At 47.3% G+C, this 19,081-nt stretch overlaps 1 protein-coding gene across 2 annotated transcripts in view; it reads right to left on the bottom strand.

Moving 5' to 3' along the window:
- DRP2 (dystrophin related protein 2) overlaps nucleotides 1–18,242 on the bottom strand; it is a 146,784-nt gene extending 128,542 nt beyond the window's left edge. The window contains exon 1 of one of the 2 annotated variants that reach the window (XM_077283432.1): nucleotides 17,855–18,242. The gene's annotated coding sequence lies outside the window, so the exon portion shown is untranslated. The remainder of the gene's footprint in view (nucleotides 1–17,854) is intronic. The other variant, XM_077283433.1, reaches the window with a different exon arrangement.
- Between the last annotated feature and the right edge of the window lie 839 nt (nucleotides 18,243–19,081).

The following is a 19,081-nucleotide window of genomic DNA, read 5'->3' as shown; positions in this document are numbered from 1 at the left end:
CGCACTTGTGATAAAGGGTGTATCTAGTGGTGAGGTGATTTATCTCTTTTTACCACTCATAAAAATAAGAAAAATAAAGAACTAATATTTTTTAAAGAGAATCAGCGTTATCTGAAAGCATCATAATGTAGGGGCAGAGACCCTGATTCCAGCCATTTGTAATGAGTAAATCTGCTGCCATGTAGTCCTCTATATTAATGAGCTTTCTATAACCCCACCCCCACCAGCGATTGGCAGCTTTCTGCCTAAGCACAGAGTACACAGAAAAAATCCAATTAGTGATGTGGGCGGGGTTATACAGAAGTTAGCATCCAGTGGTGCAGAAATAAAAGGGTTAAAATTGAATATCTGCAAAAATTGAAATTCTTACATGTCCATGTTTCTTTAAGTCTTATGAAACACATGAAGGGTTAAAAAACTTCTGTATTCCATTTTTGAATATGTGTGTACTTTTCAAGTTGGGGTCGTTTGTGGGTTGTAACTCATATAGATCCCTATGTATCAATCCCCCAAAAATAAAAAATAGGTTTCTCAAAGGAGCACACGGAATGAATAAGCTCTGTGCTGGCCATATCGCAGGGTCCGACTATCTCCAGCCCCCATTGAGCCTCTCCTGTGCTGCAGAGATAAAGCAGTCATTTCCATCTATCTCTGAGAGAGCACAGACCGGAGGCTTGAGCATGTCGCTGATCTGATCTGACAATCTTCAGGAACATAACGCTTCAAACAAAGCATGCTAGAACCTCTGAGTTCCAGCCCCCTTGCGCCTCTCCTGTGCTGCAGAGATAAAGCACTCATTTCCAGCTGTCTGTGAGAGAGCACAGACCAGAGGCTTGAGCATATCGCTGATCTGACCTGCCAATCTTCAGGAACATAACGCCTCCAGCAAAGAATGCTAGAACCTCAGTGAGTTAGATCACTCATATAATACACTGTAACACCTCTGTATTGCACAGTAATCTTTTTGGAAGTTGTTCTGGGCTTTTTGGTTACCATTCGTATTATTTGTCTTTTCAATTTGTCATCAATTTTCCTCTTACAGCCATGTCCAGGGAGCTCGACTAAAGTCCCCATAGACCCTAAACTTCTCAATAGTATCTGCAGCTGTATTTGTTATGAACGTAACATACACTCTTGAGTAACGGAAAAAAAGGTAAGACCTACTACAGGGAGACACCACACTCACACCCACACCCAACTGGTCCCTGTACAAACTAGAAAGACCCTAGCTGCACAACTGAAATTCACCACCTCATACTTGAATCCCAAAAGGCCATCGAGGGGTTTCTTGTACCTCCTCAGGAACCAGAGGAGAGGCTGCAACATGCTGCCAACAAGAGGGGTTGGTAGTGTGCAGGAAGATATGAAAACTGAGGGTGAGAAAATGAAAACATGTTTATATAGAGTAGAGAGGAAAAGCTAAGGAGAACCAAAAGTAAATGGAACGAATATAACCAGGAACCTAAATAGGCTAAAAGAACTGGGAAGGAAAACTAACACTCACTGCATGAATTCAACTAGTGTTTACCATGCAAGGAAAACCCCTTAGCTGAAGGGTTGGAATTCCTAAACCCAAGCCCACCTAAAGGTATAGCCAGCAAGGAAGTGCAGTGAAGGGTGAACATATAAAACCCAACCCAGAATGTGATGCAGCAGACCAAAACAACAAAATAGAAAACACCTGGAGAAGAGCAAGCCAAGAATGGAAAACAAAGACAATTTGAACCTTCAGCATTTGGACACTGAAGAAAAAGCAATAGCTTAGCAGACAGGGCAGCTGACCACATAGCAACTGGTCAGCAGATCTAATCCCCAAACCGAGCCATTACAGTAGTAACACGAACATCAAGTTGTTTGGAGATGGTCTTGGCTTTTACCTTTAACATGTTTGTCTATAATTGTCTTTCTAATCTCCTGGGACAACTCTCTCCTTAGCTTTCTTTGATCCATGTTCAGTGTGGTGAACACCATGAAACCAAACATCACATTGACTACTTTTCACCCTCTAAATAGGCCGACTAACTGATTACAAGTTTGTAAAACACCGGTGATGGTAATTACAGGACACCTCTTAGTGTCACATGTCTCTATGGTCAAATTATTTTTAATTTTTTGCTAGTGGTATCATAATTTTAGTCCAGACCACTTTTATAAGTGTTTGCTATAATTTTCTGTTGAACCACAGTTCAAAAACAATGGTTGAGTCTCATTAGTTGATATTCAGTAATTTTAAGTAAAAAATTATTATTTTGTCCACGTGAATATAAAACGGAATTTCTGTTCTCTGTTATCCGATGTCTGATTTTATGCACGGCCAAACAAATACACCAATTTGCCCCAAATTTGACATATAGATTAATCAGGCTCTTCCAAAGGTTTTAGACCGGTTTTAGGTAGGACCCACCATTCTTAAGACCAATCTGCATCAAATTTGGCACATGGGTTAATCAGGCACTTCGGAAAGTTTTACACTAGGTTTCAGCTCTCTCTGACTTACCTTTCTTGAGATATTTGCCAATAAAAATAGAAAAATTTAAAGCAAATATTAATTTACGGCCAAATTTCTAGACTAATCTGTCCCAAATAATTTTGGAAGGTTTTAGACTTGGTTTTAGCTCTCCTAGGCTTTCTGTTCTCCACATATTCACCAAAAAAACAGAACACAAATATTAATTTAAAGCCAAACGAAAAGACCACATTTTTCATGTAGGTAAATTAGGCAATTCATAAGGTTTTGAACTGGGTTACAGCTTTCTAGGACCTACTGTTTCTCTAGATATTTGCCCCAAAAATCAGAATTCAAAAGTAAATATTAATTTACGGCCAAACAATGGGACCAAATTTGGTATACGGGTAATTCAGGCGCTTTCTAATGTTTTACATCGGGTTTCAACTCTCTAGAACCTACCATTCTCAAGATGATCGCCAACAAATAGAATATGAAGTATTCTCGAGATATTGGCCAAAAAACGGAACACAAAAGCAAATATTATCTTACGGCCAAACGACTTTACCAATTGGCACCACATTTGGCACATACGTAAATCAGACACTTCAGAAGGTTTTACACCAGGTTTCAGCTTGCGATGAAATACTATCATTGACAAATTAACAAAGAAACGGAATACACAAGAAAAGAGTAATTTACCGACGAAACACTAGACCGATCTACCCCAAATTTGGCACACAGGTTCTAGAGCTGGTTGCTTTTGCAATGTTTTCAAATAAATGGGTAAAAGAGCAGGCAAAAATGCATTAAAAAAATACATGTATGTTACACAGTGAATACTCAATGTGTGCACATATCCATAGACTTCAATGTGAATAAATAATTGAGTCCAGTTGTGATCCCTTTTTTTTTTTTTTCAACCGGACAAAAAAAAATTCTGCAGACTACGTTTTTTTTATCCACCTAAAAAACTGGTAGGAACCGGAAATGATGCAAATGGACACTGCTGTTCCCATAGAAATGAATGGGGCCTGTACATTTTAATTACGTTTCTGTGGTCCCAAAACGGATCCAAAAATGGAAATAACGACAATTGAACAGATCCAAATGGGATCTTATGAAATGACATTTACTGCAATGGGAAATGTGGGACCCTCTGTTCTCAGGATTTGTGGGGTCGCAGCAATCAGGCGTCCGTGATTATGTAGCGGGGTAATAAATGTCATTTATGGGATAGCCACTTCTATAGGAATAAGAATTAGCGATGCCTACGGCGGCACGGATGAATAATCCATGTCAGACGCTATGGGAATAAAAGCCTCAGACAGAAGCCCCCTTACATGACACTTACAGCCTCCGTCCTGGGCTCATTCCTGGGATCTCTGAAAGCATTTGTGTGGGATGTCAGCGTAGGACGAGCTTTAAGATCTGGAATTTGTGACACTTGTATTGTTTATCATCCATTGTGCTCCTCCTAAAATATTATCACACGGCTCATGGTTCACACTTAGGACAAGGACGTCTCACACAAACGAGCAGAAAGTCCCTCCAGGGAAATACCAAAACTTCACAACTTTCTTGGATCTTTATTCACAGCGTGCAGAACTTTACTTTTAAAAGGATTTGCGAAAAGATTTATTTGACTATTGTGGGTGTATTTAAAGGGGTTGTCTTAAATTGGTTGTTTGGTACTTTAATATTGTTGACCTTAGGATAGGTCATCAATACCAGATTGGTGAGGGTGAAACTCACGGCACGCCGCAGATCACGATGCTGCCATGTGTTCAATTAAACAGCTAAATACCATAGCGCCACCATGTGCATAGTGGCCGTAGCAGGGTACTGCAGATCTGCTCCTGCTCATTCGCGGCTACTATGCAGTTGATGGAGCTGTACTATTAAGCTCTGCAACTGAGAACATCCGGCAAACAGCAGCATCGGCAGGGGTGCAAATAGTTGCATCCAGTCTGATCTGGCATTGATGACCCATCCTAAGGATAGGCAATCAGAATTAAAGTACCAGACAACCCCTTTAAGAATATATTGGATGTGTATGTGAGGGGAGCCAGGGCCGTAGTCGTGGCTGTCATATATTGCTCAATCACGGCCTGGTCTCTGGCCACATACATACAGTGTCCCCTTTGCAGCGTACCTTCTGTGATGCCTTCTGTGCCATCAGGGTCCCCTCTGGTCTGCTGTGGGTTCACTCCTGTTGATTCCACATAAAAAACAGTCCAGGTCTGATGAGTCCAAATTTGAGATCTTTGGTTCCAACCACCGTGTCTTTGTGCGACACAGAAAAGGTGAACGGATGGACTCTACATGCCTGGTTCCCACCTTGAAGCATAGAGGAGGGGGTGTGATGGTGTTTTGCTGGTGACACTGTTGAGGATTTATTCAAAATTGAAGGCATACTGAACCAGCATGGCTACCACAGCATCTTGCAGCGGCATGCTATTCCATCTGGTTTGCGTTTAGTTGGACCATCATTTATTTTTCAACAGGACAATGACCCCAGACACACCTCCAGGCTGTGTAAGGGCTATTTGACCAAGAAGGAGAGTGATGGGGTGCTACGCCAGATGACCTGGCCTTCACAGTCACCAGACCTGAACCCAATCGAGATGGTTTGGGGTGAGCTGGACCGCAGAGTGAAGGCAAAAGGGCCAACAAGTGCTAAGCATCTCTGGGAACTCCTTCAAGATTGTTGGAAGACCATTCCCGGTGACTACCTCTTGAAGCTCATCAAGAGAATGCCAAGAGTGTGCAAAGCAGTCATCAAGGTAAAAGGTGGCTACTTTGAATAACCTAGAATATAAGACATAAATTCAGTTGTTTCACACTTTTTTGTTAAGTATATAACTCCACATGTGTTCATTCATAGTTTTGATACCTTCAGTGTGAATTTACAATTTTCATAGTCATGAAAATACAGAAAAATCTTTGAATGAGAAGGTGTGTCCTAACTTTTGGTCTGTACTGTACTGTATATGGAGCAGTGGAGCAATTATTTTGTTTATAACAGGTATGATCACAATCTTGGGAGAACTCCTCGTGCTGGAGTGATATAAACTCAGACTTCTGGAACTTAAAAAAAAAAATGTTCTGGTTCGCCAACATGAGACAAACCAAGAAAAGGCTCAGACCCCAACAAAATGGCAGTGATGGCGCTGGGACTCATACTAAAATGAAAAATATTTCTAAATTTTGCTTTTTTCGGTCCCCTGAACCCAATAAAACATTACAATAAGTACAAACTGATGCAGCCACGGAAAATACTGTGATCCCTTCCATGAACCCCGCAGCTGTGCTTGCGCCACCACCGACCGACTCATTCATGAGACCAGCTTCAGCGTCTGAGGAGCGCCGATATAAAGGATAACTTCTCCACTAAGAATCCTCAGAAAACCACAATCACAAAAGGTGCGTGAGGCCCATATGAGGGTATGAGCACATGATGGATTTTTTTCCGTCACTTTCTTTTTCTTGAAGTGGCTGTGCAGGTCTCTTTGCTGCGGTCTTGTGCGGCAGCTCCGCTGACTCCATCCTTTTTCCATGCTTTTCACTTTCCTCGACTTTGGAGAGTGAGCATGCTACTTCTTATAACTGCTTTGCAGTGTCCGGACCCTGAAGAGGTCTAGAAGGCTGAACATGGGCACAGTAATGTCGCTTTTACATTGCTCATTTTTTTATGGTGATTTTTCCGAGTTTTTTCCATGCAGAATCTGCCAGAAAAAAATGTAGTCTGCACATACCCAAACTAGCAATTAACATTTACATTGGTCAAAACACTGCAAAGAGACTTCTAATCATTATGGAAGTATATTTATTGCCTGTTTGTATCTTGTTTGCATCTTTCGATACTTTGTATAATTCTGTCACTGACCTGATCTACACTAATCAGCCATAACATTAAAGGGGCAGTCCGGGCAAAATAAGACTGCCCAAGGGACAAGATAAGAGAATAACCTCACGTACCGGCACCTGGATCCAGCACAGGCCGCTCCGTGGCAGGAAGCGGTGATGAAACCATTCCACCAGCTGCTGGACCTCTGCAGTCAGTGATCGGCTGCAGTGGTCAGGTGACTCTGAGCAGCGAGTCATCATACTACATGATAGACTGCCTGAGTCATCTGACCGCTGCAGCCAATCACAGTCTAGCGGCTGGTGGAGCAGTGGGATCACCACTTGGTGTGCTGGATCCAGTATGACTGAAGTTGTTACTTTTTACTTATCCCGTCCCCTGAGCAAAGATTTTTTCAACAAATATCACAAAAAGAAAAGAAAAAAAGAAATAATGAATCGGATCTAAGAGCTGGACAGTCTTAAAATACATAACATACTGAGCCGTGTAGTTTGATAAATCTGCCATATTTTCAACTTTCTAGTCAAGCTTAGTTTGTGCCAGAAAAATGTGGCACAGTTTTGGTGCCCAGTGCGGCATACTCGGCCACGCCAGTTTTCACATCAAACCATGCGGTGTTTCAGCATAGCACGATGTCTTGTCGGACAGGCACCAGAAGTGTCTAAACCAGGGGTGTCAAACTGCATTCCTCAAGGGCTGCAAACAGGTCATGTTTCAGGATTTCCTTGTATTGCACAGGTGATCATTTAATCACCTGCACAGAATGATTCCAGCACCTTGTGCAATGAGAAGGAAATCTTGAAAACACCCATGGTTTGAGGCCCTCGAGGAATACAGTTTGACACCCCTGGTCTAAACCACAAAATAATTATGGTACAGATCATTAAAGGCAGGGTTTGTGCAAATTCCAGCAGAATTCATTCAGCCTGATACATACGGCGTCTCCCACTTTAGTACATATGCTTTGTATTTGTTCATGGAAATAGATAAAATTTGCAGAAAAATTAAAATTTTGAATCATTTAATTTCTATGCACTTAAAACAGAAAAACTGATGAATGAACGAGGCCTAAAATTAGGTGTGAAATCTGCTGTAAACATCTGCAACAACATGAGAAGTGAAAAGTCTGCACGGCCGCTCCGACTTCTGCAGCACCGCTGAACTGTAACTGACCACACACAGCACGACAGACCCACCGACAGCAATATGGGGCCCCCGGATTCACCCCGGACAGATGATGTTGGGGAGAGAAGGATCTAGCATGTTGGTTTTCAGCGCCTGGTCGTATAGGACTAAGTTGGCGCATAGAGTACCACTGCAGCCAATCACAGGCCTAAGTGGTGATGGGGTGATGGTGGCACGTACAGTACCACTGCTGCCAATCACAGGCCTGAGTGGTGATGGTGGCACGTACAGTACCACTGCAGCCAATCACAGGCCTGAGTGGTGATGGTGGCACGTACAGTACCACTGTAGCCAATCACAGGCCTGAGTGGTGATGGGGTGATGGTGGCACGTACAGTACCACTGCTGCCAATCACAGGCCTGAGTGGTGATGGTGGCACATACAGTACCACTGCTGCCAATCACAGGCCTGAGTGGTGATGGTGGCACGTACAGTACCACTGCAGCCAATCACAGGCCTGAGTGGTGATGGTGGCACGTACAGTACCACTGTGGCCAATCACAGGCCTGAGTGGTGATGCTGGCACGTACAGATGGTGGCGGGGGGAACAAGAACAGGTAAATGTGTGCTATTTTATAACAAAACAATTCAGATTTGTTTTTTTGCAGCTTCCTGGAAATCTCTTCACTGGATTCATGATGTTACATAAAGGGGTGATCCGGCCTGAGTCCTATATAGGGAGGTGATCCGGCCTGAGTCCTATATAGGGAGGTGATCCGGCCTGAGTCCTATATAGGGAGGTGATCCGGCCTGAGTCCTATATAGGGAGGTGATCCGGCCTGAGTCCTATATAGGGAGGTGATCCGGCCTGAGTCCTATATATGGAGGTGATCCGGCCTGAGTCCTATATAGGGAGGTGATCCGGCCTGAGTCCTATATAGGGAGGTGATCCGGCCTGAGTCCTATATAGGGAGGTGATCCGGCCTGAGTCCTATATATGGAGGTGATCCGGCCTGAGTCCTATATAGGGAGGTGATCCGGCCTGAGTCCTATATAGGGAGGTGATCGCGGCCGGTAATGTGCAGCTCTGTGAAGATGTGATCTCACCGACTGTGCGCCTCCCAATACAGAAGTCAGGCCGGAGCGCCCCTATAACATCCTATAGAAAGCAACATGGAAGCGGAGTGTGAGGCAGCGGACAGCCAGAAACACTGACAGCTCAGACATTACTGACAGCTGGGACATTACTGACAGCTGGGACATTACTGACAGCTCGGACATTACTGACAGCGCGGACATTACTGACAGCTCAGACATTACTGACAGATCGGACATTACTGACAGCTCGGACATTACTGACAGCTCGGACATTACTGACAGCTGGGACATTACTGACAGCTCGGACATTACTGACAGCGCGGACATTACTGACAGCTCAGACATTACTGACAGCTCGGACATTACTGACAGCTCGGACATTACTGACAGCTCGGACATTACTGACAGCTCGGACATTACTGACAGCTCAGACATTACTGACAGCTCGGACATTACGGACAGATCGGACATTACTGACAGCTCAGACATTACTGACAGCTCGGACATTACTGACAGCTCGGACATTACTGACAGCTCGGACATTACTGACAGCTCGGACATTACTGACAGCTCAGACATTACTGACAGCTCAGACATTACTGACAGCTCGGACATTACTGACAGCTCGGACATTACTGACAGCTCAGACATTACTGACAGCTCAGACATTACTGACAGCGCGGACATTACTGACAGCTCAGACATTACTGACAGCTCGGACATTACTGACAGCTCAGACATTACTGACAGCTCGGACATTACTGACAGCTCGGACATTACTGACAACTCGGACATTACTGACAGCTCGGACATTACTGACAGCTCAGACATTACTGACAGCTGGGACATTACTGACAGCTCAGACATTACTGACAGCTCGGACATTACTGACAGCTCGGACATTACTGACAGCTCAGACATTACTGACAGCTCAGACATTACTGACAGCTCGGACATTACTGACAGCTCAGACATTACTGACAGCTCGGACATTACTGACAGCTCGGACATTACGGACAGATCGGACATTACTGACAGCTCAGACATTACTGACAGCTCGGACATTACTGACAGCTCGGACATTACTGACAGCTCAGACATTACTGACAGCTCAGACATTACTGACAGCTCAGACATTACTGACAGCGCGGACATTACTGACAGCTCAGACATTACTGACAGCTCAGACATTACTGACAGCTCGGACATTACTGACAGCTCAGACATTACTGACAGCGCGGACATTACTGACAGCTCAGACATTACTGACAGCTCGGACATTACTGACAGCTCGGACATTACTGACAGCTCGGACATTACTGACAGCGCGGACATTACTGACAGCTCAGACATCACTGACAGCGCGGACATTACTGACAGATCGGACATTACTGACAGCTCGGACATTACTGACAGCTCGGACATTACTGACAGCTCAGACATTACTGACAGCTCGGACATTACTGACAGCTCGGACATTACTGACAGCTCAGACATTACTGACAGCTCGGACATTACTGACAGCTCGGACATTACTGACAGCTCGGACATTACTGACAGCTCAGACATTACTGACAGCTCAGACATTACTGACAGCGCGGACATTACTGACAGCTGGGACATTACTGACAGCTCAGACATTACTGACAGCGCGGACATTACTGACAGATCGGACATTACTGACAGCTCGGACATTACTGACAGCTCAGACATTACTGACAGCTCAGACATTACTGACAGCTGGGACATTACTGACAGCTCGGACATTACTGACAGCTCGGACATTACTGACAGCTCAGACATTACTGACAGCTCGGACATTACTGACAGCTCGGACATTACTGACAGCTCAGACATTACTGACAGCGCGGACATTACTGACAGCTGGGACATTACTGACAGCTGGGACATTACTGACAGCGCGGACATTACTGACAGATCGGACATTACTGACAGCTCGGACATTACTGACAGCTCGGACATTACTGACAGCTCAGACATTACTGACAGCTCAGACATTACTGACAGCTCGGACATTACTGACAGCTCAGACATTACTGACAGGACAGCTCAGACATTACTGACAGCTGGGACATTACTGACAGTTCGGACATTACTGACAGCTCGGACATTACTGACAGCTCGGACATTACTGACAGATCGGACATTACTGACAGCTCGGACATTACTGACAGCTCAGACATTACTGACAGCTCGGACATTACTGACAGCTCGGACATTACTGACAGCTCGGACATTACTGACAGCTCAGACATTACTGACAGCTGGGACATTACTGACAGCTGGGACATTACTGACAGCGCGAACATTACTGACAGCTCGGACATTACTGACAGCTCGGACATTTCTGACAGCTCAGACATTACTGACAGCTCGGACATTACTGACAGCTCGGACATTACTGACAGCTCAGACATTACTGACAGCTCGGACATTACTGACAGCTCGGACATTACTGACAGCTCGGACATTACTGACAGCTCGGACATTACCGACAGCTCGGACATTACCGATAGCTCGGACATTACCGACAGCTGGGACATTACCGACAGCTCAGACATTACCGACAGCTCGGACATTACCGACAGCTGGGACATTACCGACAGCTCAGACATTACCGACAGATCGGACATTACTGACAGCTCGGACATTACTGACAGCTCGGACATTACTGACAGCTCGGACATTACTGACAGCGCGGACATTACTGACAGCGGGGACATTACTGACAGCTCGGACATTACTGACAGCGCGGACATTACTGACAGCGGGGACATTACTGACAGCTCAGACATTACTGACAGCGTGGACATTACTGACAGCTCGGACATTACTGACAGCTCGGACATTACTGACAGCGCGGACATTACTGACAGCTCGGACATTACTGACAGCTCGGACATTACTGACAGCTCGGACATTACTGACAGCTCGGACATTACTGAGAGATCGGACATTACTGACAGCTCGGACATTACTGACAGCTCAGACATTACTGACAGCTCAGACATTACTGACAGCTCGGACATTACTGACAGCTCGGACATTACTGACAGCTCGGACATTACTGACAGCTCGGACATTACTGAGAGATCGGACATTACTGACAGCTCGGACATTACTGACAGCTCAGACATTACTGAGAGATCGGACATTACTGACAGCTCGGACATTACTGACAGCTCGGACATTACTGACAGCTCGTACATTACTGACAGCTCGTACATTACTGACAGCTCGGACATTACTGACAGCTCGGACATTACTGACAGCACGGACATTACTGACAGATCGGACATTACTGACAGATCGGACATTACTGACAGCTCGGACATTACTGACAGCTGGGACATTACTGACAGCTGGGACATTACTGACAGCGGGGACATTACTGACAGCTCGGACATTACCGACAGCTCGGACATTACCGACAGCTCAGACATTACCGACAGATCGGACATTACCGACAGCTCGGACATTACCGACAGCTCGGACATTACTGACAGCGCGGACATTACTGACAGCTCGGACATTACTGACAGCTCAGACATTACTGACAGCTCGGACATTACTGACAGCTCGGACATTACTGAGAGATCGGACATTACTGACAGCTCGGACATTACTGACAGCTCAGACATTACTGACAGCTCGGACATTACTGACAGCTCGGACATTACTGACAGCTCGGACATTACTGACAGCTCAGACATTACTGACAGCTCGGACATTACTGACAGCTCAGACATTACTGACAGCTCGGACATTACTGAGAGATCGGACATTACTGACAGCTCGGACATTACTGACAGCTCGGACATTACTGACAGCTCAGACATTACTGAGAGATCGGACATTACTGACAGCTCGGACATTACTGACAGCTCGGACATTACTGACAGCTCGGACATTACTGACAGCTCGTACATTACTGACAGCTCGGACATTACTGACAGCTCGGACATTACTGACAGCACGGACATTACTGACAGATCGGACATTACTGACAGATCGGACATTACTGACAGCTCGGACATTACTGACAGCTGGGACATTACTGACAGCTGGGACATTACTGACAGCGGGGACATTACTGACAGCTCGGACATTACTGACAGCTCGGACATTACTGACAGCTCGGACATTACTGACAGCGCGGACATTACTGACAGCTCGGACATTACTGACAGCTCGGACATTACTGACAGCTGGGACATTACTGACAGCTCGGACATTACTGACAGCTCGGACATTACTGACAGCGCGGACATTACTGACAGCTCGGACATTACTGACAGCTCGGACATTACTGACAGCTCGGACATTACTGACAGCGCGGACATTACTGACAGCTGGGACATTACTGACAGCTGGGACATTACTGACAGCTCGGACATTACTGACAGCTCGGACATTACTGACAGCTCGGACATTACTGACAGCTCAGACATTACTGACAGCTGGGACATTACTGACAGCTCAGACATTACTGACAGCTCGGACATTACTGACAGCTCGGACATTACTGACAGCTCGGACATTACTGACAGATCGGACATTACTGACAGCTCGGACATTACTGACAGCTCAGACATTACTGAGAGATCGGACATTACTGACAGCTCGGACATTACCGGCAGCTCAGACATTACTGACAGCTCGGACATTACTGACAGCTCAGACATTACTGACAGCTCGGACATTACTGACAGCTCGGACATTACTGACAGCGCGGACATTACTGACAGCGCGGACATTACTGACAGCTCGGACATTACTGACAGCTGGGACATTACTGACAGCTCAGACATTACTGACAGCTCAGACATTACTGACAGCTCAGACATTACTGACAGATCGGACATTACTGACAGCTCGGACATTACTGACAGCTCGGATATTACTGACAGCTCAGACATTACTGACAGATCGGACATTACTGACAGCTGGGACATTACTGACAGCTCGGACATTACTGACAGCTCGGATATTACTGACAGCTCAGACATTACTGACAGATCGGACATTACTGACAGCTGGGACATTACTGACAGCTCGGACATTACTGACAGCTCGGATATTACTGACAGCTCAGACATTACTGACAGATCGGACATTACTGACAGCTGGGACATTACTGACAGCTCGGACATTACTGACAGATCGGACATTACTGACAGCTCGGACATTACTGACAGCTCAGACATTACTGACAGCGCGGACATTACTGACAGCTGGGACATTACTGACAGCTCGGACATTACTGACAGCTCAGACATTACTGAGAGATCGGACATTACTGACAGCTCGGACATTACTGACAGCTCGGACATTACTGACAGCTCGGACATTACTGACAGCTCGTACATTACTGACAGCTCGGACATTACTGACAGCTCGGACATTACTGACAGCACGGACATTACTGACAGATCGGACATTACTGACAGATCGGACATTACTGACAGCTCGGACATTACTGACAGCTGGGACATTACTGACAGCTGGGACATTACTGACAGCGGGGACATTACTGACAGCTCGGACATTACTGACAGCTCGGACATTACTGACAGCTCGGACATTACTGACAGCTCGGACATTACTGACAGCTCGGACATTACTGACAGCTCAGACATTACTGACAGCGCGGACATTACTGACAGCTGGGACATTACTGACAGCTCGGACATTACTGACAGCTGGGACATTACTGACAGCTCGGACATTACTGACAGCTCGGACATTACTGACAGCTCGGACATTACTGACAGCTCGGACATTACTGACAGCTCGGACATTACTGACAGCTCGGACATTACTGACAGCGCGGACATTACTGACAGCTGGGACATTACTGACAGCTGGGACATTACTGACAGCTCGGACATTACTGACAGCTCGGACATTACTGACAGCTCGGACATTACTGACAGCTGGGACATTACTGACAGCTCGGACATTACTGACAGCTCGGACATTACTGACAGCTCGGACATTACTGACAGCTCGGACATTACTGACAGCTCGGACATTACTGACAGCGCGGACATTACTGACAGCTGGGACATTACTGACAGCTGGGACATTACTGACAGCTCGGACATTACTGACAGCTCGGACATTACTGACAGCTCGGACATTACTGACAGCTGGGACATTACTGACAGCTCAGACATTACTGACAGCTCGGACATTACTGACAGCTCGGACATTACTGACAGCTCGGACATTACTGACAGATCGGACATTACTGACAGCTCGGACATTACTGACAGCTCAGACATTACTGAGAGATCGGACATTACTGACAGCTCGGACATTACTGACAGCTGGGACATTACTGACAGCTCAGACATTACTGACAGCTCAGACATTACTGACAGCTCAGACATTACTGACAGATCGGACATTACTGACAGCTCGGACATTACTGACAACTCGGACATTACTGACAGCTGGGACATTACTGACAGCTCGGATATTACTGACAGCTCAGACATTACTGACAGATCGGACATTACTGACAGCTGGGACATTACTGACAGCTCGGACATTACTGACAGCTCGGATATTACTGACAGCTCAGACATTACTGACAGATCGGACATTACTGACAGATTGGACATTACTGACAGCTCGGACATTACTGACAGATCGGACATTACTGACAGCTCGGACATTACTGACAGCTCGGACATTACTGACAGCTGGGACATTACTGACAGCGCGGACATTACTGACAGATCGGACATTACTGACAGATCGGACATTACTGACAGATCGGACATTACTGACAGCTGGGACATTACTGACAGCTCGGACATTACTGACAGCTCGGACATTACTGACAGCGCGGACATTACTGACAGCTGGGACATTACTGACAGCTCGGACATTACTGACAGCTCGGACATTACTGACAGCTGGGACATTACTGACAGCTGGGACATTACTGACAGCGCGGACATTACTGACAGATCGGACATTACTGACAGATCGGACATTACTGACAGATCGGACATTACTGACAGCTGGGACATTACTGACAGCTCAGACATTACTGACAGCTCGGACATTACTGACAGCGCGGACATTACTGACAGCTGGGACATTACTGACAGCTCGGACATTACTGACAGATCGGACATTACTGACAGCTCGGACATTACTGACAGCTCGGACATTACTGACAGCTCGGACATTACTGAGAGATCGGACATTACTGACAGCTCGGACATTACTGACAGCTGGGACATTACTGACAGCTCGGACATTACTGACAGCTCGGACATTACTGACAGCTCGGACATTACTGACAGCTCGGACATTACTGACAGCTCGGACATTACTGACAGCGCGGACATTACTGACAGCTGGGACATTACTGACAGCTGGGACATTACTGACAGCTCGGACATTACTGACAGCTCGGACATTACTGACAGCTCGGACATTACTGACAGCTGGGACATTACTGACAGCTGGGACATTACTGACAGCTCGGACATTACTGACAGCTCGGACATTACTGACAGCTCGGACATTACTGACAGCTCGGACATTACTGACAGCTCGGACATTACTGACAGCGCGGACATTACTGACAGCTGGGACATTACTGACAGCTGGGACATTACTGACAGCTCGGACATTACTGACAGCTCGGACATTACTGACAGCTCGGACATTACTGACAGCTCAGACATTACTGACAGCTGGGACATTACTGACAGCTCAGACATTACTGACAGCTCGGACATTACTGACAGCTCGGACATTACTGACAGCTCGGACATTACTGACAGATCGGACATTACTGACAGCTCGGACATTACTGACAGCTCAGACATTACTGAGAGATCGGACATTACCGACAGCTCGGACATTACCGGCAGCTCGGACATTACCGACAGCTCGGACATTACTGACAGCTCAGACATTACTGACAGCTCGGACATTACTGACAGCTCGGACATTACTGACAGCTCGGACATTACTGACAGCGCGGACATTACTGACAGCTGGGACATTACTGACAGCTGGGACATTACTGACAGCTCAGACATTACTGACAGCGCGGACATTACTGACAGCGCGGACATTACTGACAGCTCGGACATTACTGACAGCTGGGACATTACTGACAGCTCAGACATTACTGACAGCTCAGACATTACTGACAGCTCAGACATTACTGACAGATCGGACATTACTGACAGCTCGGACATTACTGACAACTCGGACATTACTGACAGCTGGGACATTACTGACAGCTCGGATATTACTGACAGCTCAGACATTACTGACAGATCGGACATTACTGACAGCTGGGACATTACTGACAGCTCGGACATTACTGACAGCTCGGACATTACTGACAGCGCGGACATTACTGACAGCTGGGACATTACTGACAGCTCGGACATTACTGACAGATCGGACATTACTGACAGCTGGGACATTACTGACAGCTCAGACATTACTGACAGCTCGGACATTACTGACAGCGCGGACATTACTGACAGCTGGGACATTACTGACAGCTCAGACATTACTGACAGCTCGGACATTACTGACAGCTCGGACATTACTGACAGCTCGGACATTACTGACAGATCGGACATTACTGACAGCTCGGACATTACTGACAGCTCGGACATTACTGACAGCTCGGACATTACTGACAGCGGGGACATTACTGACAGCTCAGACATTACTGACAGCGCGGACATTACTGACAGCTCAGACATTACTGACAGCTGGGACATTACTGACAGCTCGTACATTACTGACAGCTCGGACATTACTGACAGCTCGGACATTACTGACAGCTCGGACATTACTGACAGCGCGGACATTACTGACAGCTGGGACATTACTGACAGCTCGGACATTACTGACAGATCGGACATTACTGACAGCTCGGACATTACTGACAGCTCGGACATTACTGACAGCTCAGACATTACTGACAGCTCGGATATTACTGACAGCTCAGACATTACTGACAGCTCGGACATTACTGACAGCTCAGACATTACTGACAGCTCGGATATTACTGACAGCTCAGACATTACTGACAGCTCGGACATTACTGACAGCGCGGACATTACTGACAGCTCAGACATCACTGACACTCGCACAGTGTCCGCTCCCTCCTGTCACACACCGTCCTCTCTCACGTCCTGCACATGGCGGCCCCGCACCTCGCATTAGCGGCGATACACAGACATGTCGCGGACATGAGGGGACACACGGGGTCGGGGATGTGCGGCTCATGTGAGCGGCCTACCTGCTGCCGGCTGAGCGGACCCCGAGCTCTCAGTGCGCCTGTGCGCCCCCCGCCTTCTGCAGCGGTGGTATTATTCTTCTGGCCGCCTCCCCGGATTGTCCGCATCCCCCAGGACGGAGCATCAGCAGCGGGGACGCGGAGGACGGACATGGCGGAGTGTGGCTGCGGCGCTGTCCCTGCAGAGCCCGATGCCCGCAGACCATCGCTCATGTCACGATAGTGTCATCACGCAGGAATAATGCTAGCAATGAGCCGCCATGTGCACTGACACTGCTGCAGGGGTCTCCAGGGTTACTGCAGTGGTGGTCCTCAGTGCCGGGTGCTGCAAGGGACAGAGGCAGTGAGTAATGCTGTCAATACACTCTTGCACCATTTGCCTCCTAGTTTCACTGGCTGCAGAATGAGTTAACTAAGGCTCCATCAGTGAGCTGGCTCTCACAGTCTTAAAGGGGTCGTCCTCTAAATGCTACAGTCACCACTGTAACTGCGTGTTCTCACTGCCTGCACCATTCCAGTGACGTGGAGGTCGCCAGTGAGCGCTGCAGACAATCAGTGGCCCCTGTGGAGCTGTGCGCTCTCACGTCACTTTTTTGTTGATGATTGTTTTTAAATGTTTCATATTAAGAAACTGCTGAATGGCGTCGTGTGGATGCAGTCTGATAGGATGTGAGGATCCAAATCTAACCTGATGGGACGCCTCTGCTCCGTGCCCCCCTCTGCTCCGTGCCCTCCTCTGCTCCGTGCCCCTCTCTGCTCCGTGCCCCTCTCTGCTCCGTGCCCCCCTCTGCTCCGTGCCCTCCTCTGCTCTGTGCCTTCTTGTCTGTGCCCCCCTCTGCTCCGTGCCCCCTCTGCTCCGTGCCCCCCTCTGCTCTGTGCCTTCTTGTCTGTGCCCCCCTCTGCTCCGTGCCCTCCTCTGCTCCGTGCCCCCCTCTGCTCCGTGCCCCTCTCTGCTCCGTTCCTCCTCTGCTCCCCGCCCTCCTCTGCTCCGTGCGCTCCTCTGCTCCGTGCCCCCCTCTGCTCCGTGCCCTCCTGTGCCCCCTTCTTGTCTGTGCCCCGCTCTGCTCCGTGCCCTCCTCTGCTCTGTGCCCTCCTCTGCACCGTGCCCCCCTCTGCTCTGTGCCCTCCTCTGCTCTGTGCCCTCCTCTGCACCGTGCCCCCCTCTGCTCTGTGCCCTCCTCTGCTCTGTGCCTTCTTGTCTGTGCCCCCCTCTGCTCTGTGCCTTCTTGT

The sequence above is a fragment of the Ranitomeya variabilis genome, chromosome 2, assembly GCF_051348905.1.
Source record: "Ranitomeya variabilis isolate aRanVar5 chromosome 2, aRanVar5.hap1, whole genome shotgun sequence".
NCBI classification, from domain to species: Eukaryota; Metazoa; Chordata; class Amphibia; order Anura; family Dendrobatidae; genus Ranitomeya; species Ranitomeya variabilis.
Note: the sequence above shows the minus strand (reverse complement) of the source record. Positions and strands in the feature narration are given on the sequence as shown.